The sequence below is a fragment of the Sesamum indicum genome, linkage group LG3 (assembly GCF_000512975.1).
Source record: "Sesamum indicum cultivar Zhongzhi No. 13 linkage group LG3, S_indicum_v1.0, whole genome shotgun sequence".
Taxonomy (NCBI): domain Eukaryota; kingdom Viridiplantae; phylum Streptophyta; class Magnoliopsida; order Lamiales; family Pedaliaceae; genus Sesamum; species Sesamum indicum.
Window position 1 is genome coordinate 6,745,198 of NC_026147.1, and position 27,863 is coordinate 6,773,060.

The 27,863-nt window shown below is 31.9% G+C and overlaps 3 long non-coding RNA genes across 4 annotated transcripts in view; 1 reads left to right on the top strand and 2 right to left on the bottom strand.

The window, feature by feature from the left end:
* The window catches only part of LOC110011747, a 28,013-nt gene extending 11,499 nt beyond the window's left edge, over nt 1-16,514 (top strand). The window contains exons 2-3 of the long non-coding RNA XR_002286830.1: nt 953-1,600; nt 16,494-16,514. This is a non-coding gene — a long non-coding RNA (uncharacterized LOC110011747). The remainder of the gene's footprint in view (nt 1-952; nt 1,601-16,493) is intronic.
* Nucleotides 5,715-17,729, bottom strand: LOC105157512. Of its 2 annotated transcripts, none has more exons than XR_847445.2 (11): nt 17,563-17,729; nt 17,153-17,454; nt 15,814-16,604; nt 12,849-13,096; nt 11,862-12,025; nt 11,182-11,236; nt 9,978-10,100; nt 9,396-9,877; nt 8,302-8,570; nt 5,953-7,491; nt 5,715-5,816 (listed from the first exon to the last, which is right to left on the bottom strand). It is a non-coding gene; the product is annotated as an uncharacterized LOC105157512 (long non-coding RNA). The 2 variants fall into 2 exon arrangements; XR_002286828.1 differs by lacking the exon at nt 5,715-5,816 and having other exon boundaries at nt 6,188-7,491; nt 15,814-15,919; nt 16,255-16,604.
* On the bottom strand, nt 20,381-24,651 carry LOC105157514. The gene is made up of 5 exons (XR_002286829.1): nt 24,346-24,651; nt 22,426-22,534; nt 21,822-21,905; nt 20,879-21,001; nt 20,381-20,793 (listed from the first exon to the last, which is right to left on the bottom strand). It is a non-coding gene; the product is annotated as an uncharacterized LOC105157514 (long non-coding RNA).

Consider the following 27,863-nt stretch of genomic DNA (forward strand, 5'->3'; position numbering starts at 1 on the left):
GCCGACTTGATTCGTCTGCCAGTTGGGATTGGAGAAGCAATGGAGGTGGGTGGATATATTATATATATATATTAGTTTGGATATATCAAATTAAATGGAATCTAATTAATAAATTTTAAATTTTATTTTTATCTTAATCAATTAATAGATAGTATGCATTAATATTAACTAGTTAGACCACTGTTGGACCAGTGACCCAGTAATTTGACTAGTTCGATTTTGATAATAATTTAAATTCTTATTTTTTATGTATAAAATCACTTCTCTTTATAATGAAAGTACTAAATTATTTAATTAATATATTAAACAATAAATTTAGGTTAAAACTTATCAAAGATTAATTTTTTATTTAGACTAATTTAAATTTAAATTATTAATATCAAATATTTAATTGTTTTAATTTTAAATTGAGTAAATTACATACAATTTCAATAATAATAATAAATTTAATGAGGTCATATTTTCATTCCCATAAACATATTTTGACACCCCCCTCTAGCTTCTGGTAATTTAGAAATTTATGTATTAATATATCTATTAAATATGTAATTTAATAGAAAGATTCTATAAAAAATTAATAAAACAATTTAAATACAAGTTATAAATAATAAAAAATATACGGTATCATATAATCCTTTCAAGTAGTGCTTTGACTTCTCCTATCTTTTGGTAATTAATATTTAGTTATAAATAAAAATAAAAAATTTGAATTAGTTTATACATTTTTAATTTAAATTTATAGCCTAGTAACTAATTTTTAATATATTAATTAAATAATTTAATATTTAATTATTAAGAGATGTAATTTTATATATTGATTTAATGAAAAAAGTTAATAAATAGCTTAAATTTAAATTAGTATAAATAAAAAAAAATATATCGGGGCATGTGAAGACAATGTGTCAATTTATTATATAATCCTATTTAAATTGCTATATTGATGATTCCTTAGGCATGTGAAGACAAAGCCTGTACAATAGATTCTGTGAGTCAAATCCTGAGTCGACAAGATAAAGATGGATGGTATACACAATAGAAAAAGAAGGCATATGAAACAATGAAACCAAAGAGAATACGAGAGGAAGAGATACTTCGTCTAATGGAAGAAAAGAAACAACTGAAAAAAGTAAGTCATTACTCAAAAACTACATATGAATATGTTTATATGTGGATGTGCTTGCATGTTTTTCATTTATCTAACACATTATTTAATCTACTTGATTCTTCTAAAATAGCAAGAGAAGCTGTTTACAGCTGCTTCAAAAGCTGAAGGTGCTGAGATGAAAAAATATAAGATGGAGATGCAGAAGTGGGAAACGGGGAAATATACTCTAAAATCCATTGTAGGTGAAATTGACAAAAACGTGGTTGAATTAGGATCAATTGGAGGTAGGATCTTTCGTTATTTGTGTTTCTTTGTTTCTTCCTCCTTTGGAATCCACTCACCGCGTTCAAGGCGCCTAAGCTATTTTTTCGCTTTTGTAGCTTAGGACATTTGGTCACAAGGTTTGCAGAAAAAGGGGTTACATATTGCACGACGTCAAGCCCCATGGAAAGAACTATTGTATGGACTACGGTAGTTCCTAAAGAAACTTATGTGGTAATTGATCTTCCCCATAAAGTTAATGAGGTTATATTGTTCATTCCTATAAATATATTTTAACACCCGTTTAATCTTTTGGTTATAGAATTTTCTTATAAACAAAAATAAAAAATTAAAAGAATTTATATTTTTTACTTTACACTTACAACATAGCAACTAATTTTTATTAATATTAATTAAATAATTAAATTATTAATTTTTATATACAAATTCAATACAAATTTAGTAAATAACTAAATAATTTAAATTTAAAAACTAGATTAGTAACAAAAATACATAGAGGTTCTTATTATATTGCTTTGACTCCCTTTATATCTTTTGGTAATAAAAATTTAGTTATAAATAAAAAGAAAAAAATAATCTTTTAATAATAAATTTAAATTATTTATACTTGATAAGTTTATAAATTTATTATTAAAGGTAATATTCTCATTTTTGAGTAAATTAAATACATATTCAATAAGAAGATTAATAAAATAATTTTAGATTTAGTGAAAATGATATAGAAATATATGAGGCCGTATTGCTCATTCCCATAAATTTACTCTGACACTCCTATTTTTTTATAATAAAAATAATTCATGCAAGTGATATAATCTAATTTTAATTCAGTATTTCAATTAAGATATGTAATTTTATATACTAAAAATACTTGGATCATATTATTGATTCTTGTAAATATTACTTTCATACTCCTTTCTACCTTTTCGTAATAAAAAATAAAAAATTAATCTTTTAATATTAGAAATAGATTATTTTTAATTAATTTATAAGTGGTAACTATTAATAATTTATAAATAATTTGTTAATTTATATCTGTACATAGCAGACATTAACTCCCACCCTACCTTTTGGTAATAAAAATTTCATTATAAATAAAAAAATAAATCTTGCATGATAGATAAGAAAAACATAAAACAAATTAACCTTTAATTATTATAAAATAATTTAATACTGCATTGGCACCCACCTTATTTTAAATTTACAACATATATAAATGAAACAAAAAAATTGATAAAATAATTGAAATTTTGGTAAAAATAATCTTATACAATCAAAATAATTTTTTAATATTAAATTTATAACTTAGTTATTAATATACTAATTTAATTATTATAATTTTTATAAATTTATAACCTAGTAGCTAATTTTTAATATTAAAAGACATATATGGATTGGTTATAAATATTGCTTTGACGCCGTCCCCCTTTTGGTAACAAAAATTTTAATACTCCATTAAATATTTAATATTGAATTATTAAAAGAAGTGCTTAATAAATTTGATTACGTATAAATTGTAACTGCAATCTTAACATTAATAAATCAATTGAATAATCTAATATTTCAATTAAAAGAGTAAATTACATACAAATTCAATGAAAAAGTTGTTTTGGTCTTATTGTTTATTTTCATCAATATTACTTTTAACATTTCCTCTATCTTTTGGCAATAAAAATTAAAAAAAATATATATTAAAAGATTAATTTTAAATATTTTAAATAATTTAAAAGAACTTAGTTGATAAATAGAAATTGAGTATGTTAATTTATTTCTTAAAAATAAAAGTAAAAAAAATGAAAAAAAAAAAAAAGAGACTGGTGAGTCCTATTTTTGATTGTATAAGTAAAGAATTAAAACATGTGTTTCATTTAATGTTTTCACTAATAAAATATATAAGATGTAAATATATATAATGACTTAAATTAGAAGTTGAAGCATAGTTTAGAAAATATTACAATAAATATCTAAATTTTATAATCTATATATAATAGTTACTATTGAAATATAATCAACATAACTATTAGGCCATAAAATACAAGATATAAATATTTTGATAGTTAGGAATTGTTCAATTTATACTTTTCTTTAAAACAAAATAGCTAATAATATCAAAGTATTTATAAATTTAAAAAAATAAAAGAATAACAAAAGAGGAAATGCAAATCTATAAGACGAAGACAGTTGCTCTTGCCAATTCATCCACAACAATCAGATTCCTGCACAAAGAAGAGGAGCTATTTGATACATTAAGGATTAGGTAATGGTGTATGCTAATTGTACATATGAGAAACAATTTCCAATATAAATTGTGCCGAAACAATGTTCAGACGTTGCACCTTCAATAAATTAAAAACATATTAAAGAATAAATATTATAAAATCACCATAAAAAAATTATCGATTAGAAGCGCGTCTCATGAATTTGAACGATAGATTGAACTTCGTTGGCTTCTTGTCAATAGGTTGTACGCACAACGGTTAGAAAAGAACACAAATAAATAAAAAAAAATCAATTTAAAATTAAATAATATAAGTTTATGATAATTTAAAATAGTATAAATAATTGAGAAATCTAGATGGTTCTATTATTCATTCCCATAAATATTACTTTGCCACCCTCTCTAACTTTTAGTAATAAAAGTTTAGTCATAAAAAAATAAAAATAAAAATGTAATCTTTTATAATTTACACCAAGTATAGTAATTTTTTAATTTAAATTTATAACCTAGTAACTAATTTTTATAATATGTTTAACCTAATATTTTGATTTTTAAGACATGTAATTTTATATAAAAATTTTATTTTAATAGAACTATTTAAATTCTAATAACAAAATAATATATACGATATCATATTATTCATTCCATTAAATATTGCTTTGACGAGCGGTCTACCTTTTAGTAATATAAATTTAGTTGTAAATAAAAATAAAAATCAATCTTTAAATTTTAAAATCAAATAAGAAATTAATTTAAAATATTTATACAATTTTAAATTAAAATTATAATCTATATACAGATTCAATAAGAAAAGTTAATAAAATAACTTACATCTAAATTAGTATAATTAACAAACAAATATATAGAATCATATTACGTATTTTATAAATATTGCTTTGATGCCTCGTCTACCATTTAGTAATAAAATGTTTTTTATAAATAAAATTAAATAATTTATAAAAAATTTTAGTTTAATTTTATAACTTAATAGCTAATTTTTATAGTATATTTAATTTAATATTTTATTTGTTACGAGGTGACATATTTAAATATTGATTTTAAATAAACATTAAATAATTATTAACTTTTTTGTAATTTGAATTCATAATCTAATAATAATTTTATTAATATATTAATTAAATAACTTTTACGATTCAACCAAAAAAATAAATAAAATAATTCAAATTTTAAACTAATATAGATATAAATAAACAATAAATTGAATTTTTTAATTAATATCAATTAAATAATTTACTATCTCAACTATTAAGTGGTAGTTTACATACAAATTCAATTAAATTATACTAAATTAATGTAAAAAATTTTAATTTAGATTTAAATTATTGATGCCTCTCTACCATTTTTGAAAAGTAAATAAAACTTTAATTACAATCTGAATAAAAACAATTAATAAATAAAATTCTATTATTCATTCCCATAAACACCACCCTTCCTAATAAATATTTAATTTAAAATAACTCCATATCTATACAGATTCAATTTTTATAAAAATTTAAAATAACAATCCATTCATTAGATTTAGTCCAAAATACATGTACTAGTAAATAAATGCATTTATACTAAATTGTTGATTATTCGCTTGTTATTAGATAACTAAAATAAAATTTGAATTATGAAGAACTGAAGATGTAAATTAAAATAATTGAAATATATATTCGTTTGGGCTCAGGCAGGTAAACTGAATTACACTCCCTACCTACTACGCATTCCTCAAAGCTCCCTATGAATAATTCAATTCCATACATACATAAATATTTAGTCATAAAAAAGAATATATTTAATAATTTTATTTAAATAATTAATACACGTGATTTCTAATTTAAAAATTTATAACCCCACATCTAATTTTCAGTGTTATGTTAATTAAATAACTTTTTTAACAGATGTATCTATATACAAATTCAATAAAACAAGTTAATAAAATAAGAAATTCATAATTCGTTTCCGAAAAATTTTATTAGCATAGACAATTTAAATTTATAACCTAATAACTAATTAAATATATACAGATATTTATACCCCTCTACATTTAAAATTTAATCTCTTAATTTATATTTTAAATTAATATAAATGATTAAAAAATACAAGGTCTTATTATTCATCAAAATTATCAATCAGAAGCTCATCTCATAAATTTAAAACAACTCAGTACTGTAACCAATGGAATGAATTCATTGGCTTCTTGGCAATAGGCTGTAAGCAAAACAAAATGAATGGTTAGTAAAGAACACAAATAAATGAAAAAACAAGTTTGTTTATTAATCTTGTTTCTTTCCTAAGGTTGAAGTAGGAATGGAAAAGAGCTACATTAGAATGTAGATGTTCTCACCATACAAAGTGAATCCGTGTTTAACCATCACTGGAAGGTTACCATCCTCAGTTTAGCAACTGTTTTCATTCCCTGCGAAGTGTTATTACATGGCTACAAGGCTGTCTTTACAAGGTGGTAAAATTGAGAAGCTTAAAGCTCAGTCCAAGCTCGCAAGAGCATAGTGAATACCACAAGAACAGATTAATTCCCAGTTTACATGAGTTTTAATTAACAAGGCATCTTTTAGAATGAGTTACAGAAGGCAAGGCAAGGCAAGTCACTTTTTCCTGAATGTCATTCCAATTATAAGAAACAAGGAGAGTCACTTTTTTCAAGATGTCAATCCAATTATGAGATATAGAAATATGTTTTGCAAGGTGCCTGCTAAGACTGCCCAAATGGCAGAGCCCTTGGGATATCTCCACGTCGGAGGACTCTTAACGTACACCCCTAAGAAACAACACAATCAATGCTAGATAAGTTTTTAACATCTATACAATCAGCCAAGCACATTAATCCCAGCTTTGCTGATAAAGAGGAACATTAACATTTTCATCATTTTGCTTTAATCTCATACAGTATCTCTTTCAATAGAGAAGCGAATTTAAGCAGTTAAGCTTAACTCCACCCCAGTGTTTGGGATGAAAATAATGCTTGTAAGGCGACTTCCAGATTGACAAAAAAGAAAAAGTAATATTTGATACCCAAAAGCTTCTCTTGATCCATTAGTGAAATAATTATTAGCAACACAAATAAAGAGGCATACAACAGACATGTTATCTCCGTACTAACATAAAGCCACAAACAACAAACCTGGCACCACACATCAACATGAATGAGATTATGTATAACTACAATAAACTACAACCAATTAATATAGCAGGTCATGCATGTTTTACTACTTGGGTGATCACAGGCCACAACACAACATGGAAAAGAAGAGAAAAAATATGTGAAGGGATAGAATTGAGGTAACTGAGAAATATGTGGCGGTGAAAGACAATAATGAGAGCAAAAATAAGGTTTTGACATGCAATACATTTTCAGTAAAGGAGCTAGAGGGACCACTAGTAGGGAAAAAGAAGAAAGACCTTTTAAATGTCCTTAAACAATTGTTTCAGAACAAAGCAAATATCTGACCTATAAGACAAAGCAAAATCAATCAATAACCATACTTTCTTAAACCTTGAAAGTTGGAGAAAACAACTTATCCAGAGACCAAATCAAGCAGATATTTTGTAAAGTACTCCATAGTTATGAGCTGCTTCAAGACACATGGACACACATTCACATGAAGTCATGAACATAGCATGCATCAAACATCATATTATAAAACTAATTGGACAAGAAAGCGAGCAAACCTTATAGATAAACTATAGATCATTCAACTTACTTCTCCACAATTGAGCAAATTTTGACCGTGAGGTCTCCCTTAAATTCCGGTTCACTTACTTCTAGATAATCAACAAGCTCCTTTGTCAAAGGCTTCACATTGCTTTCATTTACTAGAAGATAAACAAGCTTGAGGGCCCTTTTACGGATCGAAGCATCTGGATCCTGCCATCAAATAAGAATCCATAAACAGCTAATTCTATTCTTATCATAGTATTTAATGGCGCGTGCGATAGGCGCAGCCCTCGAGCCATTCGCAGCCTATGGCGTGTGCCTTCACAATGGCGCGGCCATGGATGCGCGCCTGGGCGCCATTTAGTCATTGCCCAGGCACGTGCCAGGCGCACCTTTATGAAGACGGGCCTGGGCAGCCTCAGCCCATCAATAAAAAAAAAACCCTAATAAATAGGGGAATTTCAGCATAAATAAATATCTGCATGCACATGAGTAACCTGTTCATTCCTGCCTCTTCTTTCTTCGATTCTCTTCTTAATTTTAGACTGTTACTATTTTGCTTTAATTATGTAATTGTTTGTAGACTAGTAGCTATGATTATGTTATTTATTTCTTAATTAAACATAAATATAAATTAAAATTACTTGGTTTTCGTATGTTTTAATGATATAAGTATGTTATGAAATTTCAGTTTCAGACTTTCAATCATTCAACTATAAGGTTATATGTATTGTTTAGTTTTTGAAGTTTTGTTATGTTGAATTTGTTGTTTTATTACGCCTTATTTAACTCCTTATACATTAATCTAGTCAAAATAAAACTAATTATATATTCCACAAGAAAATTTGACTATGATGATGTCTTGGTTAATGTTATTATGGCAGACAATGTACAAAGACTCAATTTCTACCAACAGTCGTTCTCGCTAGACTGGGAAAAGCAAATAAAAACTTAGTACTTTAATAGCATAACAAAAGAATAAATGAAAAGGGTAAACAATTGGTGAACTAACACTACTACCTTATCTTGTCCTCCACCATAGGAATGTTTGCCACTGCTGGCATGATCACATGGATCACAGGGACGCTACACTCCCAGCACTCCCAGAAAGTGGAACATGGGCTCCAGCCACAACTGCATGATACTCTCACTTTCTTTCGCTCAGTGCTCGAATCAAATGAAGAATCATATTCGAGGTTTTGACCCAGCACACATGCGTTGGCACATAGACCGAATTTGATCTGCCGATATTGGCATATGTGAAGGACCATGTTTCTTTCTTACCAAACCTGCAAATGATCATACCAAAGTACAAATCATAAGTCACTGTCATACTTTTAACATAAATAGATTAAAAAAGAAAAGAACACTGCAAGTTCTTTATGCACTACATCCAAAAGTGATTGTTGCACCAAAAAATCACCATGAGCAATCTAGGCGTACCTAATACTAATATTCTGCAAAAAGAATGTATAATTAGACTTTGGACCTTTGGGATGGTTGCATAGCCAACACATCATTTTCAGCATATGGGCATACAACAGTCATAGAATTTCTTCAATTAACACTCAGAAAGCAAAATCGCAAATTAGAAACTACAAACATACTGACCCTTTGCATAAAGGAGCTATTAAAAAAAAATAAAAAGGCTACCTCCATTTTGATACTGGAACCAACTCTGAGTAGATCAATCAACGTAACAAAAGCATTTAACTTCTCTTCAATGCTGAAATCTGGATATTCACTCTCCATTAGTCCTAACAACCACACTCTCCTGGATTGCTCTCATCAACTTCATTGTATACTCAGCAGTGATAATATCAAACAACTTCACATTATAATTAATGAACTAGGCATGCCCAAAGACATGTAAGAGAAGTACTTACGACATGCCAGAGAACATGTAAATGAAGTACCTACCAAAATGGAGACAAAAACCTAAACTCATGTACCAACATCATGCTCATTATCATAATACTGTTTCCATCCCGCTCAAGACCAAGTATGTAAACCAAGTTACTGTGATGCATTTCAGATTGTTCTATCCTCTCTAGACCCAGAAAAAGAAGCAGAAGGTTAAAATGGATCTAAAACAAAAGTATTGCAAACTATACCTTGAAACACTTCGGTTATTGCTCACATAAAAGAATAAAATTGAGAGAAGTGCCAGCCTTTAACTTTTCCAATTGAGATAAGCATCTTTTCCTTGACGGAGTAAAGACTTCCGAATTGTCAAGGAGAGTTAGTTGACCCTGATCGGACAAAGCCAGAACCTTCCATTTTTCAGCAAAGCACCTTCCCAATTTTTTAACGTTACTGAACGCTTAACACGTAGTATCATGATTGTCGAATAGTTATTAGTTCTTGGTGTCTAATGGACAAGATTACCTACATCCACCACAAATTTGTGGACAACTTTAACATTCGGCACGCCCAATTAATACAAAAGTCTGGAATTCTGATTATAAAAGAAAATTAAGAAAACTTTCAAAAAGCGTGAACATATCCTTTCCTCCACATCAAGCATGCCAGAATTACCAACCAACATCTCGCCATATTCTCCAATGCACCATACAGCAACTCGAACAAGAGTTTCCTGGTGCAGACATAGCATATATTTAGGACATGAGTGCATGCATACAATAAAACTTAATCAAATTTCACAATGAATTTACATTGCTGCTGCCATAACATACCTGTCCGCCTGCTGTTTGTACAGCCTTGTTAAGTGCTTTAACAGTATATCCATGGAGGTTAGGAGCATTAGTAATTACAATGATAAGGGCATGCCAGACTTCATCCTTCACATAATTCCCAGCCTGCAACACTATCACAACAATCAATTCTCTCTTTTTAAGTGAGACAAAAGATCAACATAAAATGCTGAGGTCACCCTCTGCCCAAGTCTACAGAAAATTGTAAAATATCATGTTCCTAGACCTCATTGGTCATAGGATAATATATGGCCGATAAGCGAATCTTGAAAATCTAAATTTTACTACCATCAAAATTAAGCTATCTTTGCTTAAAGGCAATATCATTTACTGTTACCAGGCGAAAAGCTCATGACGACAAGACAATAAAATAAAAAATTATAAAGGTTAAGTATCATGTTGGACCAAAAGGTCAATCTGGTTTATTAAAATGCAACCAAACTTGTGCATTTGACGCAATAATCACAAGAAAGTACTAGGAAAAGACCTGCTCTTTTTCATTTAGATAAGAGATCATCATTTTAACCCTGTGATCCATAACAACCACTTCCTATGTAACCAACTTCTTGACTTTCTGACATACTGCACTCACACCAATATATTAACTACAACTAGTAATTGTGGCACACTCAATGTGCGTGCAAAATGGATCGAAATTCACTTAATACCTATATAAGTATATAATATTCATTAGATAGGATAAATGTGATTTGTTGTTATACATAATGTATTATGATTCTTTTCAAAAATAAATAAATGAAATGATAGTTATCGCGAATACTGCAATGTATTTTACAAAAAAAAAGGTTGGGAAACTTACATAGATAAAAAGTATAATACAATGGAGAGGAGAGGAGAGAGAGAACAATGAGAGAAGGGAAAAATTGACTTGTCATTTCTATTGATCTAGGGTTAATCTAGTTCATAATCCATACATATAGTGCACACCAAGGTGGTTGTTCTACACCCCTCAAAATAAAAAATATAGTATACATGAAAATGAAATCACAAGCTAGAGTTGCATATTTTTCTTGATACTCTAGGTACATGATAAAATAAGAAGGGTATAAATATGATTTCATGCCTCGAGCTTAACATGGATACTAATTCATCAATCATCATGGCAGATCTCTGCCTTACAGTGAAAATCAGTGAAATAAGAAATCCAGAAAGGTACAAATTTTACCTGTGTTAGAACCTTCACCATCTGATCAATGTACCATATTCTTTCAGGAGAAAACCTGGCACCACACAACAAGATGAATGAGATTATGTATAACTATAATAAACTGGAAGATACATCATAATTCAAGTTCAAACAATTTATTTATATTGTCAACCTATATAGCAGGTCACGCATGTTTTACTACTTGGGTGATCACAGGCCACAACACAACATGGAAAAGAAGAGAAAAAATATGTGAGGGCATAGAATTGAGGTAACTGAGAAATATGTGGCGGTGAAAGACAATATTGAGAGCAAAATAAGGTTTTGACATGCAATACATTTTCAGTAGAGGAGCTAGAGGGGCCACTAGTAGGGAAAAAGAAGAAAGACCTTTTAAATGTCCTATTACTGAAATAATTGTTTCAGAACAAAGCAAATATCTGACCTATAAGACAAAGCAAAATCAATCAATAACCAAACTTTCTTAAACCTTGAAAGTAGGAGAAAACAACTCATCCAGACACCAAATCAAGCAGATATTTTGTAAAGTACTCCATATTTATGAGCTGCTTCAAGACACATGGACACACATTCACATGAAGTCATGAACATAGCATGCATCAAACATCATATTATAAAACTAATTGGACAAGAAAGTGAGGAAACCTTATATACAAACTATAGATCATTCAACTTACTTCTCCACAATTGAGCAAATTTTGGCCGTGAGGTCTCCCTTAAATTCCGGTTCACTTACTTCTAGATAATCAACAAGCTCCTTTGTCAAAGGCTTCACATTGCTTTCATTTACTAGAAGATAAACAAGCTCGAGGGCCCTTTTACGGATCGAAGCATCTGGATCCTGCCATCAAATAAGAATCCATAAGCAGCTAATTCTATTCTTATCATAGTAGTTAATGGCGCGCGCGAGAAGCGCAGCCCTCGCGCCATTCGCAGCCTATGGCGTGTGCCTTCACAATGGCGCCGCCATGGATGCGCGCTTGGGCGCCATTTAGTCATTGCCCAGGCACGTGCCAGGCTCACCTTTATGAAGACGGGCCTGGGCGGCCTTGGCCCATCAATATAAAAAAAAGAAAACCCTAATAAATAAGGGAATTTCAGCATAAATAAATATTCTGCATGCACATGAGTAACCTGTTCATTCCTGCCTCTTCTTTCTTCGATTCTCTTCTTAATTTTAGACTGTTACTGTTTTGCTTTAATTATGCAATTATTTGTAGACTAGAAGTCTATGATTATGTTATTTACTTCTTTAATTAAATATAAATATAATTTAAAATTAACTGGTTTTCATATGTTTTAATGATATAAGTATGCTATGAAATTTCAGTTTCAGACTTTCAATAATTCAACTATAAGGTTGTATGTATTGTTTAGTTTATGAAGTTTTGTTATGTTGAATTTGTTGTTTTATAGGGTCTTATTTAACTCCTTATACATTAATATAGTCAAAACAATACTAATTATATAAATATTTCCACAAGAAAATTTGACTATGATGATGTCTTGGTTAATGTTATTATGGCAGACAATGTACAAAGACTTGGTTTCTACCAACAATCGTTCTCGCTAAACTGGGGAAACCAAATAAAAACGTAGTATTTTAATAGCATAACAAAAGAATAAATGAAAAGGGTAAACAATTGGTGAACTAATGGTACTACCTTATCTTGTCCTCCACCATATGTACTACCTTATCTTGTCCTCCACTATAGGAATGTCTTGCTACTACTGCCATGGTCACATGGATTACAGGGATGCTACCGTCTCAGCAGTCTCAGAAAGTGGAACATGGGTTGGCCAGCAACAGCTGCATGATACTCTCACTTTCTTTCGCTCAATGCTCGAATCAAATGAAGAATCATATTTGAGGTTTTGACCCAACACACATGCTTTGGCACATAGACCGAATCTGATATGCAGATATTGGCTATCAGAAGGACTATGTTTTTTTCTTACCAAACCTTCAAATGATCATACCAAAGTACAAATCATAAGTCACTGTCATATTTTCAACATAAATAGATTAAAAAAAGAAAAGAACACTGCAAGTTCTCTATGCACTACATCCAAATAGTCCCTGCTCATGTTTAGAACCTCTCTTTGTTTTAGAATATACCAGCCATGCATAAGGAGGCATAGAAGGAACCTCACTGCACATCAATGAAAAATCATCATGAACATTATAGTATGTAGTTTTGAACTCAAGATCAGGAGTGCAAATTCGATTTCTATCCTCATACTGTCATACATTTATACTTTATTTTCATCTCATTAATAAAATAGCTACATATTATAAGCATGTAAACGTATATGGAATTAATATATTTACTAATTATATTAAAAATATAATTAGCATATTCTAAACTAAAACTATAGACTATAATTAAACAAATTTTTAAGTAGAAAGTAACTGTAAATAAAATATGTGAACAATAAAAGAACAGAAAGTAGTATATAAAGGGGCAGAAGACGACACACAACATTAATTATAAGACATGCTAGCTCTAAACAAAAATCCCCTCACCACAATAACACAAGAGTTAAACCACACTCCTACAACTTCCACTATGAAGTGAAAAAAACTATCACCTACCTTACACACCCACTCCCATCCTCTAGGAAATTGAGGTAACTTAACATCACTAAAGTATGTAATAAAATCTTTCCCAATCACTCGAATAAGCATGCATATGAGCTTTAAAATATATCTTATTCCCCCACACTGAAACCATGACTGCCCTCAAGCATGTCTCAATCCAAATACACAAATTATCCAAGTAGCAATTCTCAAATATCCTTTCATGTCACTCAAGTATATCCCCTATACTAATAAGACTTAATAGTATAAGAAGAGCCAATAATATTGAGACAAGCGCTTGCAGTACAACATACAATATTCAACACACAAGTATCCCATTGACTTCATCAAAATAAAATGAAACAAGTCTCAATACTCTCACAAAGGTATCAGTGTAATCACTCCACTCATAAAGTGTTTAAGAATTTGGGTTCCACTCAAATCAATACATAGAATGCCATTACCATAGGCTTGCTTGTGAATCAAATCTCCTCCAGCAACGAAATGAAAATTAATACATGAATCAAAGGGTCTTTTCAAGGGTTGTAATGGGGCTTAGGACAAGGTGTGGCAAAAGATAGGCCGAATTGGGGCTTATGAATTCAAAGGAGCGATGCCGACCTAGTTGCTTATCTTTCCAACCTCATTGCCATTCAACTCGATTCAAGTACTTTGAACAATCAAACACCTCCAATTTTTTCGTTTGCTATTTCTTTTTCTTGTTTTTTTTCTCAATCTTTTCTTCTTTCCTTTCGTTTTTTTTTCTTCTTTTTTTTTTTCCTCATTTTCTTCTTTTCTTTCTTTTTTTTCTTTTTTTTTCCTCAATATTTTCTTCCTTCCTTTGTTTTTTTCTTCTTCTTTCTCTTCTCCTTTTTGTTCGTCTCTTTGTTCTTTCTGTTTCATCATTTGTTTTTCATCTCCTCGTTCCATTTCTCTTTTTCTTTTCCTTGGGGATAGCAGTGCATCCGTTGTTATTCACTCATTTTCATGTCAATTTACAAGCAACCACGCCAACACCATCCCCTTAAATGGGTTCAAAAATCAATTCAGGACATAATCAAGAAGGGGATAATTCAGCTTATGACGTGGTTTAACCAACAAAAGAAAAGCCAAGGCTCAAATGAGTTATTCTATAGGTGAATTCAAGGTAGGCTCTTTTGAGGTAATGGGGTATTCCTAAGTGCCCTTATCACTTTCATGCACCAATTTTACAAGAATGCGGACTCAAAATGTATTACACAAGCAAGTTCTAGAATGGACACACTAAGTTTGATGCCCTCGATCAAAAGAAATGTAGCACTATTTAAATGAAAGTGCTTTGGTCCAAAAGCTCACACAAAGGCTTTTGTGTTGATTCTTGAACATTGTTCATTTGATGTAGTCAATGGGACACACTTCACACTACTTTTTTTTTTTATATGCCACTAGTGCTAGTCTCTCCTGCTTATCTCGACTTATACCAAAAATTCCTATTAATCTAAGGGATAACACAAGACAACAATCAGAAAATTCAAGTGCTACCACAGGATAATTCGCATATTTTTCTCAAGACACTAACTTCCTTCACAAGTTTCGGTGTTTACTAAAAATTGTCAACCCCCAAATAAAAACTTTTAGTCCTCACACATTCACATTCCAACACATTAATTCCCCAACTAATCTAATCCAATTGTCACATTGAATATTGGTCTCCAATCTCTTGTTACTTTATTACAAGAAAGATTGTTTGGCAAGTCACTCTAATCCAATAGGAGTAATATGTCATAATACATAGAGTGCACAAGCAACAATAAATCAAAGTTTTGGAAGTTCCAAGTCGTATCTTCCTTTATTTTTCTGAAACAAGTCTTTCATAACTAAGTTCTACAGTGATTTGCACCTGTTTCTGATCTAATTCAATTGTCAAAATGTATTAATTAGAAATAATGAGCTACAGAAACTAAAGAAAAGATAAATTCAAGCATAGCAAATATTTTCTACATATGAGAACTGCGAAACTTACCTATTAATCACAAAGCAAAGATAAAAATGCAGCAAATTTCATGCACCTCTCAAACAATAATAAAAAAATGACAGCCATGTAGAGCTGTGGCTGCCGCTATCAAGGGGTGCACATGCGAGGAAAGAGCCATGAGTTCCACCAGCCTACCTTATCTGCATTGCCATTGCTAAAAAAATTGATTAAGTAAGTAGATACTGCTTCAAGAGAGACAAATACATTTTAACAGAATAATTCCAAGACTAGTATGAGCCGCGATCATCTTGCATCGTTTAAGGTAGACTAGAAAATTATTTCTGATGAAGATATGTTCAATACAAAATTTAAAAAAAAAAAAGGGAGCTTTTAAATGGGTTAGTGAAAAGATGATATAATAAAGTTTTGGTGAAGTTGGGATAACGTGCAAAAAGGCTGATAGCAGACTAACAAGTGTCCACGAAATCCTCACAGGTATAAAACAGAAGAAGTTTGATTAAAATTGACGATATACTTGGTGAAAATTCAGGTCTAGTTCCCTTATAGTTTAAAGCCAAATCAGGACAAGTAATCAGAGCTCGTTTGTCCTGATCACCGAAAACAGCAACAGAGACAGAACCGCAACTAGTTTTTACTATATGTTCCTGTAAACCAGTGCAAAAAGTTAGTTTGTATGATTGTCAAATAAATAACAAAAGTATGCCAAGAAGAATTGTCTTCACAAGTAAGGTGAAACCCGGCCCTGGATAGAAGATTTCTGAAGATGTCTTCTTCATCTCCACTTAGATCTTCACTGTCATCAGAATCAATAAGTTCGTCAGGGTTAGTTGTCAGGACGTCTTGATCATCTTCAGAAGCTAAAACCTGAAAAACAATGTATTGAATTAACACCAGGGCATGACGTCAAATGTACATTATAATGGCTAACAATGAGAAAGATAACTGGTGAAGACATATTTCTAGCTCAATATGAATCTCTTGGCTGCCTTTATTCACCAATCGTTGTTTTCTTTAGACAATTTAAGAGAGTGGAAAAATTGAGTGTTCAAGTTTTGAATCCTTTTAGATGGCAGCTTTTTAACTTGCATGCTTGCCAACAGATAAGAGAGATGGTCCTTTATAGAATAAGGGGAGACGAAATACAGCATAAAAAATGGTCCATTCACCACAAAAATCAACCAAAAAATTTCACTCAAGAAAGAGTGCCCAAAGCAACAAAATATGGCTCCACACATACGCTAGAATAACTAAGGCCAAGATTTCTATTTTTTCAGAAGGGAGAACAGAACCAATGAGGATTTATGTTCATCAGTAGAGTTGCTTATAGTCAACAGAATCCATGATTACCCATATATGGCTTTGGTTAATAGGACCGAGTGACCAGGTACTGAGAATAAAAAGGACCTACTAACCTCGAAGTCTGAAAACTCGAACCATGGACAACAGTCCAAGATCTCACAAACAAATACAACTGTGTCTCGCAGCAAAAATCATGTATCAGCTTCCAACATGTCAGATACCTTCATAAACTGAATAATAGAATTGTTCCAGGTCTTTGTGCAAATGGAAGACTCTTTCCAAACAGTTTTAGATGGATTCTTTTGGTTCACAATAGCCATCCTATATCTGACCCAAAAGTTCTTCTCGGGATCACTGCCAACTGACTGATCACTCTCCAAATATATACATATGGTGTCAAAAGACTCATATACTCCTGCACAATCAAAGGCGGCAACAAAGAATTAGAATAGATCATCCACCATAATTCCACCAGCTGCTGCAACAATTTGCATTGAAATAATTCAAGCTTTTAAAGAGCTACCTAGCAATCCGAAGCTCACATCCACCAGCTTGAAAGAATTTGCTAAAAATTTTTCTAGTTTCCATTATTTCCTTGAAGGACAAGAAATTCTCTACTTTCCAGGTGAATGAGCTCCTCTTCCCAATTCCATCTGACTGAGAACAGGCAGTCAGTTTCTTGATCAGTGAAGTCCTGCATTATGGAAGTTTCTTTCAATATAAGAACCTCAGCAGAGAAGATATCAGTATTTTGGACTAGAAATCTAGAATCCTGATCAAAGAGACTAGTGAATGTCACAAACTCGAAAATAATATCACCTCATATCAGGGACGTCGTTCTAATGATTGAACCAGGGGCCGGCACCACCATTAACATGCCCATTTCTATGGATCCCAACACCATTTGGGATAAGCGGAGGAGGCAATCCAACATCCATTGGAGGCGGAGTAGGTGGATACAACCCATGTGTGGGAGGTAGGTTGTGGGAACTTACAAGTGGACTCCCAGCTGGACTTCCTTTACGCTGTTGTATGGCATGTATCTGCCTCAGCCCTTCTTCATGGATACGTGATATCGTCTCGAGCTCCTTCATTGACAAAGCTTCCAGCCCAGCACCACATAGAGGAGCATGCCGTGACATCTCTTCCTGAAGTTGAGCCTCTAGATGGTGGATGTATTGCTGCAAGAAAATAGCACTCTATCAGCAACAACATCAAATAATCAGATGCCTTCACATAAAGGAGCTGACATTAAGGAAAATCGTTCAGGAGCTAAAAAGTCATTTTTTAACGAGAGAAAAGTCAATAATCCAATCAAGTACAAGCTAATTGAGATACTGCCATTTAAGCAACTTCAGCAAACACAACCTCGCAGGCCTGCAATTTGGACTCCATCCCATCAAACTTTTTATGTGAAGTATCTCAAAAACACAAAATAGACATGAGAAATCATTTGAAAGTAACAAATAAGCTCTCTCATGACAATAACATAGTATGAAAACGGTTCCCACAACCTATCTAGTAGCTTCAACATGAAAGCAGTCTACTATCATATTCACAATTACCAAGAAACTGAATACATAGACCATTAATAGATGTAGACCAAATAAACGTAAATAAAATGATAATGGACTTTTATAGAGTTGCAAACCAACTCAACTTGCTACCCCAAAATTATTTCATTGCCTAATGCGAATTTTATGTTGACATGGAAATTCTTTTTTCCATCATGAATCATCTCAGTCAACCCCTCCCTCAAAGACTCTGACTAGTACTCATGAAATTACATGTCCTAATCAGTGTGCTAGTACCATTCCTAAATTGCAAAATAACATCTTAATTAAGTCGTCGCGCTATATCATCATCGTCAGGCTACACTTTCACAAGTCTTTGTTTCTTACTTCATCTTCTTGTTGTAATCCAAGTCCACCTTAATATTTAAATGTTAAGGGTAACATGGATGTTTTTTATCCAAGAGGATCATTACAATACCAACATTATTGCAACTTCCTACAAAACCTGGAGGGAATTTGTTCACCAGAGACCACATAAACCCCCAACTCTATTATTCTCCACTTGACAATCAGCCCTAACTTCAGTAACTTGCACCCTTCTGGTTATCAATCACATGAATCAGAAACATAAATAAAACATACGATAAAACTACAAACTTGTACCACATTTGAAGAAGCTAAAACATGTAAGCCAACTTAGTTCTCAATATTCAATGAAGATTGATGCATGACAACAAACAAATCATAATCAACTAACCTTGTCTCTGGCAAGTGGATGAGAAAGAAAGCATGTCATTTGCTTGTGAAGATAAGCATTGTACATGTAGTAGACCATATCCTCATCATCATTCTGCATGAAAAGACACAACTGCAATTGATCGCCAGCCCAAGGACATAGATATAGAAAAACAATCTAAGAGCTCCTTAAGGTCAACCAAATATCAATTTAGATAAAGGTGGTGCCACTTGTCTTATTAAGGAAAGGGATGATATAGTATAGCCTTAAGATTCAAGCATGAAATGCAAATGTACGTGTATAGCAAGGGAGACACCAACTTAAGAAAGAAAAGAAATAAGGGGAGAAAACTCAGCACCTGTTATAGCAATATTTACTTAGTTCTGGAGAGCATTTACGAAATCAAGCACTAGTGGTCAACTTAATATGTTCTAAAAATTCAAAGGTCGGTATCTAACAATTTAATTAAGGTGCAGAACAGATCAGACAAGTCATTGGTTTTGGTTAAACAGTCCGCAGCGAATTAGTACACGCGAGACTTGAGGATACACGAATAGAGCTCCTTAGGTGTGAATAAAATGGAATGAAGCAAAGAGCATAAGAGAAGTTTTACTACATGCATAACATGTTTCAAAGCCTTCAGTTACGAAACGCAAATTCCGAGCAAGAACCATCCTTCAGTTTTTATTGGAGGGGTTGAAACAAAAGGAAGAAAATAAGGAAAAGAGAAATAAATTTTCTTTCAGAAAAAAAAAAAATACTAATATCTCTTCACTTTTGCTGAAGTTCACTTATCAAACTTTCCATTACTTCAAGTCACTCCAATGGAGCAAGTCATAAACCAACCTTCAGGATCGGTATATGCTACAGATTACAGAAAACAACTAATCAGGGCCAGATGTAGCCAAGTAATTAAACGGAACTATCCTCAACGTAAGAATTGCATGATGCAGACACCTACTTTCCCAAAGGTTGAAGCCAATTCAAAACAAGATGGTACCATCAAATGCTGCGTCCATCCCTAACTTTCTTAGGATGAAAGAACTCAAAACTACTAGGTAGGTTCTGGAGATTGCATAAAAACCAAATGTTTTTCAATAAAGAATTCATCCACAGAGAACAAATGGGGTTTTACACAACATCAGTTTAGGACTAGTCATGATTCAGGAAACCAGGAAGTTTTCATTCCAGTCAAGAGCCTGATTAAAATTAAATGAAGGAGCTTGCAATACCACCTCTGGTGTCAAATTAGCTTTCAGAAAGATTAATCACCAACCTGATATGCTGCTGTATGAAAGATCTTATCCAGCCAAAACTGTAAAACGTTATTGGCAAAACCGACGTCCAAACATGAACAAACACTTTTCATATCATTAGACAAAGTACTTGTCAGTGCCTCGTTTGCATCATTTCCATCTTGTACCATAATCAAATGTACAACCCATGCAAGCCTTACACAATCAACAAAGCCTTCAACTACAGTATCATTTCCAGCAACCATCACCTGGAAGAAGCACTGGATCTAGTACGGTTCATAATGTCATAAACAGAGGTATAGTGTCAAACAAATAGGTAAGGTTTTATCATACAATCTCATGAAATTCACGCCTAAAAGAAGCATCCTGGGACAAGACAGGCGCTTTGTTTGGTACTGTGCACAAAGCATCTGATATGAAAGCGATGACAAGAGAGAATAGAAGGCTATATGCTATCTGCACAAACACAGAGAACTTTGCATTATCAGTAATAACAAAATAGAAAATGACATAAACATGATAGTCGCATTCAGAATTTCCTAACCAAACAAGAATCAAAAATGAAAAAGGAAGGAAAAAGCAAGCAAGTGTAAATAAACAATTCCATTTTTCCAAAACAGATACTAGTTTATTGATGGAGGAACTTTTGGCTCTAGCATATTCATGCTCCACGTAAATATGAAACTTACAGTGCTTTTGCATATAAAATAAATCGCAGATGACCTTAAATCATATTGTCAGAAATTGGTTGAACACTTGCAGAAAAATCATACCATGAAGAAATCTATAAGCAAAATTTCATGGTAAGCCTATAAGAATACATATTCTTTTTATATGGTCATCAGCAAATATAAAATAGAATATACCGCATGTACGCTAGAACATACAGAAGTTCCCACGCTATTAGAAAATGAGTACCGGTCCATCAATTCTTTGTTCTCACTTCTCAGTCTGTATTGACATTATATAACTGTATTTAACCTATGTAATTAGTACAGTGGGATCGATTTCTGTAATAAACATAAATAATCTCAGTCAAGGGAAGAAAATAAATTCAATGTACACCTTCATAGTAATGGCCGAGGGAAACTTGAAAGAGCACTAAATCAGTATAGATTAAGAAAAGGATGATCTCTCCGAGATACATAGACAACTGAAATAAATGTTATGTGAGTACATTTGAACTGCATGCACCTAATGTATAACCAAACTCTGAAATGCCTTAGTGCAACTAAGGTGCACTATAAAATACAGAACAAGATAAGAAGATACGGACCTGATGCTTCAAGGAGTCCAAACCCCCACTGAGTTCCGCGACTCTCTTTCAAAGCAGAAAATATATCTTTGATGTCTTTAGAGCCTGCAGGAAGCAAATGCTATCAGATCATTTACGTCAGTTCTTACAAAGAGAAGCCAAGAAATATGTTGAGCACCCCTCCTATCCTAGCTCTTTTAGAATCACTTCATTATCACATTGAAGCATGAGAGAAAAATCATCCAGCTGTTCATGACAAATCACAGGCTGCAAACCAAGAGGAATATTTTGATGCACCATAATTAGCAAACAACAAAATTTCTGCAGTGGAAACGGAAATCTACTGCATATTTTAATGCACCATAATTAGAATTCTCGTGATTCTGCTACTACATAATTGAGCTTCTGCAGCAACACAATTCAATTGTGCAGCAGAATCCAATTAAACACCCCTAATGCACAACGCAAATATAAGATTTCAAAGGTTGCAGTAGAATTTGATTTTGAATTCTACAATTCTTCTAATTCTCGAGCAACAGAATGCAGACTCAATGCAATTTTACAGAAAAATTCATTTACACATCACAAAAGCAGAAGAGAGAGTTAAGAGGTTCAAGGTTCTTACTTGAGTAACACTTTTCCACTTGCCCCTCTTCCTTTGGATTCTTAACCTTGTGTTCTCAGTCTCTCCCTACGCCAATAGCAGCGTTCATTCCTTCTCAATTTGTGAATAACTTTGGTGTATCCACATGAAAAGAAAGTTCATGAGTTTGTGTACAAACAAGAAAAAAAAGCTATTGCACACATATCGAAGAAACATAATTCAAACAACTTTGTGATCATCAATAGCTTGTTTAACTTACATAGGCAAAAAACAATCCATATAAATAGGAAAAATCAAATCATTGTACAATAGAGAATTGAAAACACATATTTCTTAGTGAAAACTGAAAATTGAAAGTGAAACATATAAACAAAGAAGGTGTGCCTTCTAGATCCAACTGGTGAAATTATGTTCATTGTCGAACATGTGCCTCTAGATCCAACTGGTTCAAATGCCAATGAACTGTGTCCTATATTTTGTTCTGAGTAATTTTAGTACGATAAGCATGTACTTTAGATGCAGCATTGTTAGTAGTCAATTAGTTGAAAGTGCATTGGTCACAAAGTTCCAACCACAGATGTCTACAAATATTCACAAATCATGAAATAAAAGGAAATGAAAAATAATGGTCAGAATTCAGAAATTGGGACCCGTACTGATTAATCGAATGCCCGAGATATCTTACGTAATAAAGATAGGTATAAGTAAAATTACAATGACATAGATATGAACTGGAAAATGGAAAAAAGGAAAAAGGCAAGGAGCTCTCATTAGAGAAGAAGGCTATATAGTTCTCACTGATCCAATATCTCTATCTGCGCTCATGCAACTCTTGAATGAGCGTAGGCAATAGTTAATTAAACTTATATATTTATGATTAATATACAATTTTAGCATGGGCATACTGCATTGAAATATAGACCTTCCGAAAATAGTTGTCAATTATTGACTAGAATTAATTAACTTCAATGAGTAAAATATATAACCTGGACGGCATAAACGGATATATGACTTATCCAAAAAAATATACCATCTACATTGCTGTAGCAATGATTTTGACATAGAAGCATGATACATGCAGCAGAATGCAAATAACATAAAATAATGGTTCAACAAGGATTTGATCTTTCCCTTATGATCTAGAGCATGGCACACTACATCAACCATATTAATAAAATTCTTAGATAAATTATAATGCAAAATTCTCCTCAAATTTCAGTTAATAAAGTTGTTTATTTGTGAAATTCAGTCCTATTTTAGTATGATTAAAATAAATAGAAATACTAACTTGCTTTTTCTTTTAAAATACATAGTACTGACTTGATAACATAATTTCCAATTTTCACATGTAAAAGTATTATATTCATAAATAATAAGTACCTTATATTGTTATAACTTTGAATCTGTACGAAGAATTCTATAAGTGAGTGATATTTTGTCGAACTATAGCAAATAACACCCAAATTCAGACTTTAAGAGCAATCAGCATTGCGAATCCTCAATTTGTAATATGCATGCAACTAACCACCATAGAACCAACAATGAAATAATCTAAAAGTCAAGGGATAATATGCATGTGTCTGTCTTTTACCAGTAAAACAAATAGATAGATCGTATAACTGCAAATAGGATAAAAAGAGTGGGAATAAAAGAGATAGACAGCAAAATCCCCTTCCCCACACACCATTCTTCCAACAACAAACAGATAGATGCATACACCCTTACATATCCCTGAAACAGTTGGAAGGAATCGTGGTATTATTCCCTCAAAGAAGCACTTTCTTTACAACTCTCCTTTGAAACTCCTCCACATCAAAACCCACCATCAAAGGAGAAACCCTTTTCACCAAAAATTCAAGAAATAAACTGAAGAAAACCTTTTCACGAAATATTCAAGAAATGAAATGAAAGGAAGAGCAAGATGATTTTGAGTATTTTTACCTGTGGCTTTTTTCTTTCTCGGATTTTTCTATCTTGTACCCAACCTGCGCCGCTGCTTCTCCTGCCGGCGCTGCCTAGCACAGGGGCACCATCACGCCCCATCACGTTCACCACCTCGACTCGCCCATCCTCGGCGCACTCCACCGTGGCCCCTTCACCGAGACTACGCATGCATGCAGATTGGTTTACAAAACGCCATTTTCTTAATTTTCTTCCCTCTGTTTTTCTGGGTGAAAAGGGAACAGAGGAAAGGAATTTACAGCATTGTGAGACGGGGGGAGGGGGGTTTGACGAGGGTTTCTCAGCAGCGATTTGGAGGGTTTTACAAAATAGAACAAAAATGGGAAGGATAAGGGAATGAGTAATTTTGTATGTTACAATAATACCCTTTTAGTTTCTTTCTAATATTTTTTTATCCTTAAATTTTGGTGTTATGATTATTTTGATAAATAGAAACATTAGCAATTTTTATTATGAATTAATTGAAAATTTATGTTTTCTGTGTCCTTTTAATTTTGATTTCTAGTGCAAATACATTAAAATTTCATTAACTTTTATTTCTATTATATGTGTGTATATATGTAGGCAACTTAATTTTTAATTTCAGTGGAATTAGTATATAATAACTTGAATTTTTGATATACTTAGTCGTTATGCCACGGTATCCCTGCATGCATATAATGAGTAACTATTTATACTTTAAAATATATTATAAATAAGAATAAAATACATAAACCAACACATCATATTTTTAAAAAAAAATAATTAATTAAAAATAAACGAATTTAGCGATATTATCAACCCCAAAAAATTTGTTGTCGTTGTTTTACAAACTAATGTTTGTGAGTGAATTTTTCATATTAGTATAGATATATAATTAAAAATAGAATTTGAGTAGGAGTGGTTGAAAATGCATAAGGATATTTTTGGTATTTAAAAAATTAGTGTTGCGATGTAACTAACCGCTATTTGTAAGTGAAAATTGAGTATTCTTTTTTATATAGTATATATTGATAGAATTAATTTGCACAAAGAGACATACAACTATAAATAAGTTTCTAGTCTTCTAGTAAGAATGTAGTGAGGTTGAGCTATTAATATTTTAATAAATCTTGATTTATTACTCACCATAAAATAAATGAATCATTACACCTCTCATCCCTAAGGTTTGATGTGATTATACGAAGAAATCCTGTGGTTTGTAAATTGCAGTTAGTACTTTTAAAATTTGCTTCTATCTGACAAATATGTCACATCATTAGTCAAAATTCATTGAATTTATTGATATTAACAAAAAAATTGAACGAAAAATAATATTTACCTTACGTTGACTTATTATTAACTTATTGGATATTAAACAAGTATTCTCTAACTAAACTGCACTTGCAAGGGTGAAGATACACTTTCTCATACATATTAACTTATGATGTATGGGGATAGTTTGGTCGTAAAAAAACTTTTTTAATCTATAATAAGTAAGTTATAAGTTAATCGGAGGTAAATATAAATTTTTATCTAATTTTTTTGTTGATATCAATAATTTTGGTGAATTTTAACTGCTGAAATGACTTATTTTTTATACGAAAGTAAATTTCAGGGGTACTAAATTTAATTTTTCAAACCATTAGGAATTTACATGTAATTATACTAAACCTTAGGGGACAACAATGTAATTATATATCTCTAAGATAAAATGTTCAAGGGAAGATTAAAATCTTATTAGCTGCCAATAAGATTTAACTATCCATTAGGGTTTTTTGGTCTGACATTGAGAGGGCGAATTCAAAGGAACTTGATCGAAAATTTGATTTGTTTACCCTAAATAGAACCAAAAATACCAATTTTAAGGTTCGTAGGTTAGATTTGGGGTTTGGATTCGAGGAGAAGGTGGAGCTGCATAGAGGTCGTTCGTGTTCTTGAAGAAGAACGAGTAAGTTTTTATTTTTTATTTGTTTTGAGAAAAATATTGTGCTTCTTTTAAGATTTTTGTGGTTTTGTTCGAAAATATGTAGGGTTTTTATTTACATTTGATATGGTTACTGATTTTTTTTTTATATGTGTGTATTTTGTTGTTTACTAGTTATTTAAAATATTTTTTCGTATTTTGGTTCCCCCTCCCAATTTTTGTGTATTACTGTTTTTGGTCCCTGCAGTTTTTTGTGTATTACAGTTTCTAATTGTTTGTTTTTGTATTTCCTTTTACTACTAAAAATGTTTAGCTATGCTTTATTGTTGAATTTTTGCGGTTAATAACAAAAATATTTACAATTTCTGTAGTAATTAATTATCAATTTTATGTGTTATGGCTAAGTTAGTTTCTTAATTAATTTGCAGAGAATGGTTTTCGGAGACTATGCAGACTTTTTTGTGTGATTCGGTGGGGTTATAGAATGCGTACCAACTATTAGCTATGTTGGGGGGTATAAGGTCTTTTTTTCATGACTTGATCAAGAAAGATTATCCTATGATAACCTAATAACAATATACACTAAAGCTGGGGGCAAGGGTAGTAATGTAGTAATCTATTATTCACTTCCTCAAAAAATATTACGAATGTTTATAAAGATTGTAGAAGGGGATGAGGGTATTAGAGAGTTATTAAGAGACTATAAAGGCTGTAATGTATATCAATTTACATTGAAAAAAAAGCAGGCCCTTTGTTATTTGTAGATGCTAGTGGTAATATTCTTAATTCTGAAGAACCTATGCTACTATTACAGTATAATGTTGAGGGTGCAAGGGATGAGGAAGGGATTGAGGCTGAGAATGAGTGTAGGGGTTGAGGAAGGGGTTGAGAATGAGGTGTTGAGGTTGAGGAAAGGCCTGAAGAAGGGGATGAGGCTGAGAATGAGGGTGTTGGGGTTGAGAATGAGGGGGTAGAGGCTGAGGCTAGGAATGTTGAGGAAGAGACGGAGGCTGTAGAGGGTGAGGAAGTAGGGAATGAGATAGGGGCGTTTTGGGGAGACTATGTTGATTGGGGTGGGGTACAGGGAGATTTTCAAACTGAGGTGGAATTGGGGTTGATGCAGAGGTTCAAACTAGGGTTGAGAATGAAGTGCAAAATGATGAGTCAGAATCAAATTCTAATTCATCATTAATGTTAATCAACACTTGAAAAAAGATGTTCTAAAAAGCTGCTTCAACTTATAGTGTTAACCAAAAGTTCAAAGAATATACCCAAAAAGGGATGCAGAACAAACATCATATGAATGGTTGGCTGAAATACCTTCAGTGTATTAGGCAAGATGCTTCTTTCCAACTAAGACAAGATGTGATGTGCTAGTGAATATTTTACGAGTTTGGCTATTTAAATTAGTGTCGAATTAAATATCACATTTGATATAAAAATGACATAGTTGGTTAATTAAATTATTAGATTTGTTAGATTTAATTATTATTATAGTTAATTTATATTATTTCATCGGAATGATAAATCAACGTAATTCTATATATTGTTGTTTAATTAAATTATATAGTAACGATAAATTGAAAAAAAAATTCATAGAAATGTTCAGAAA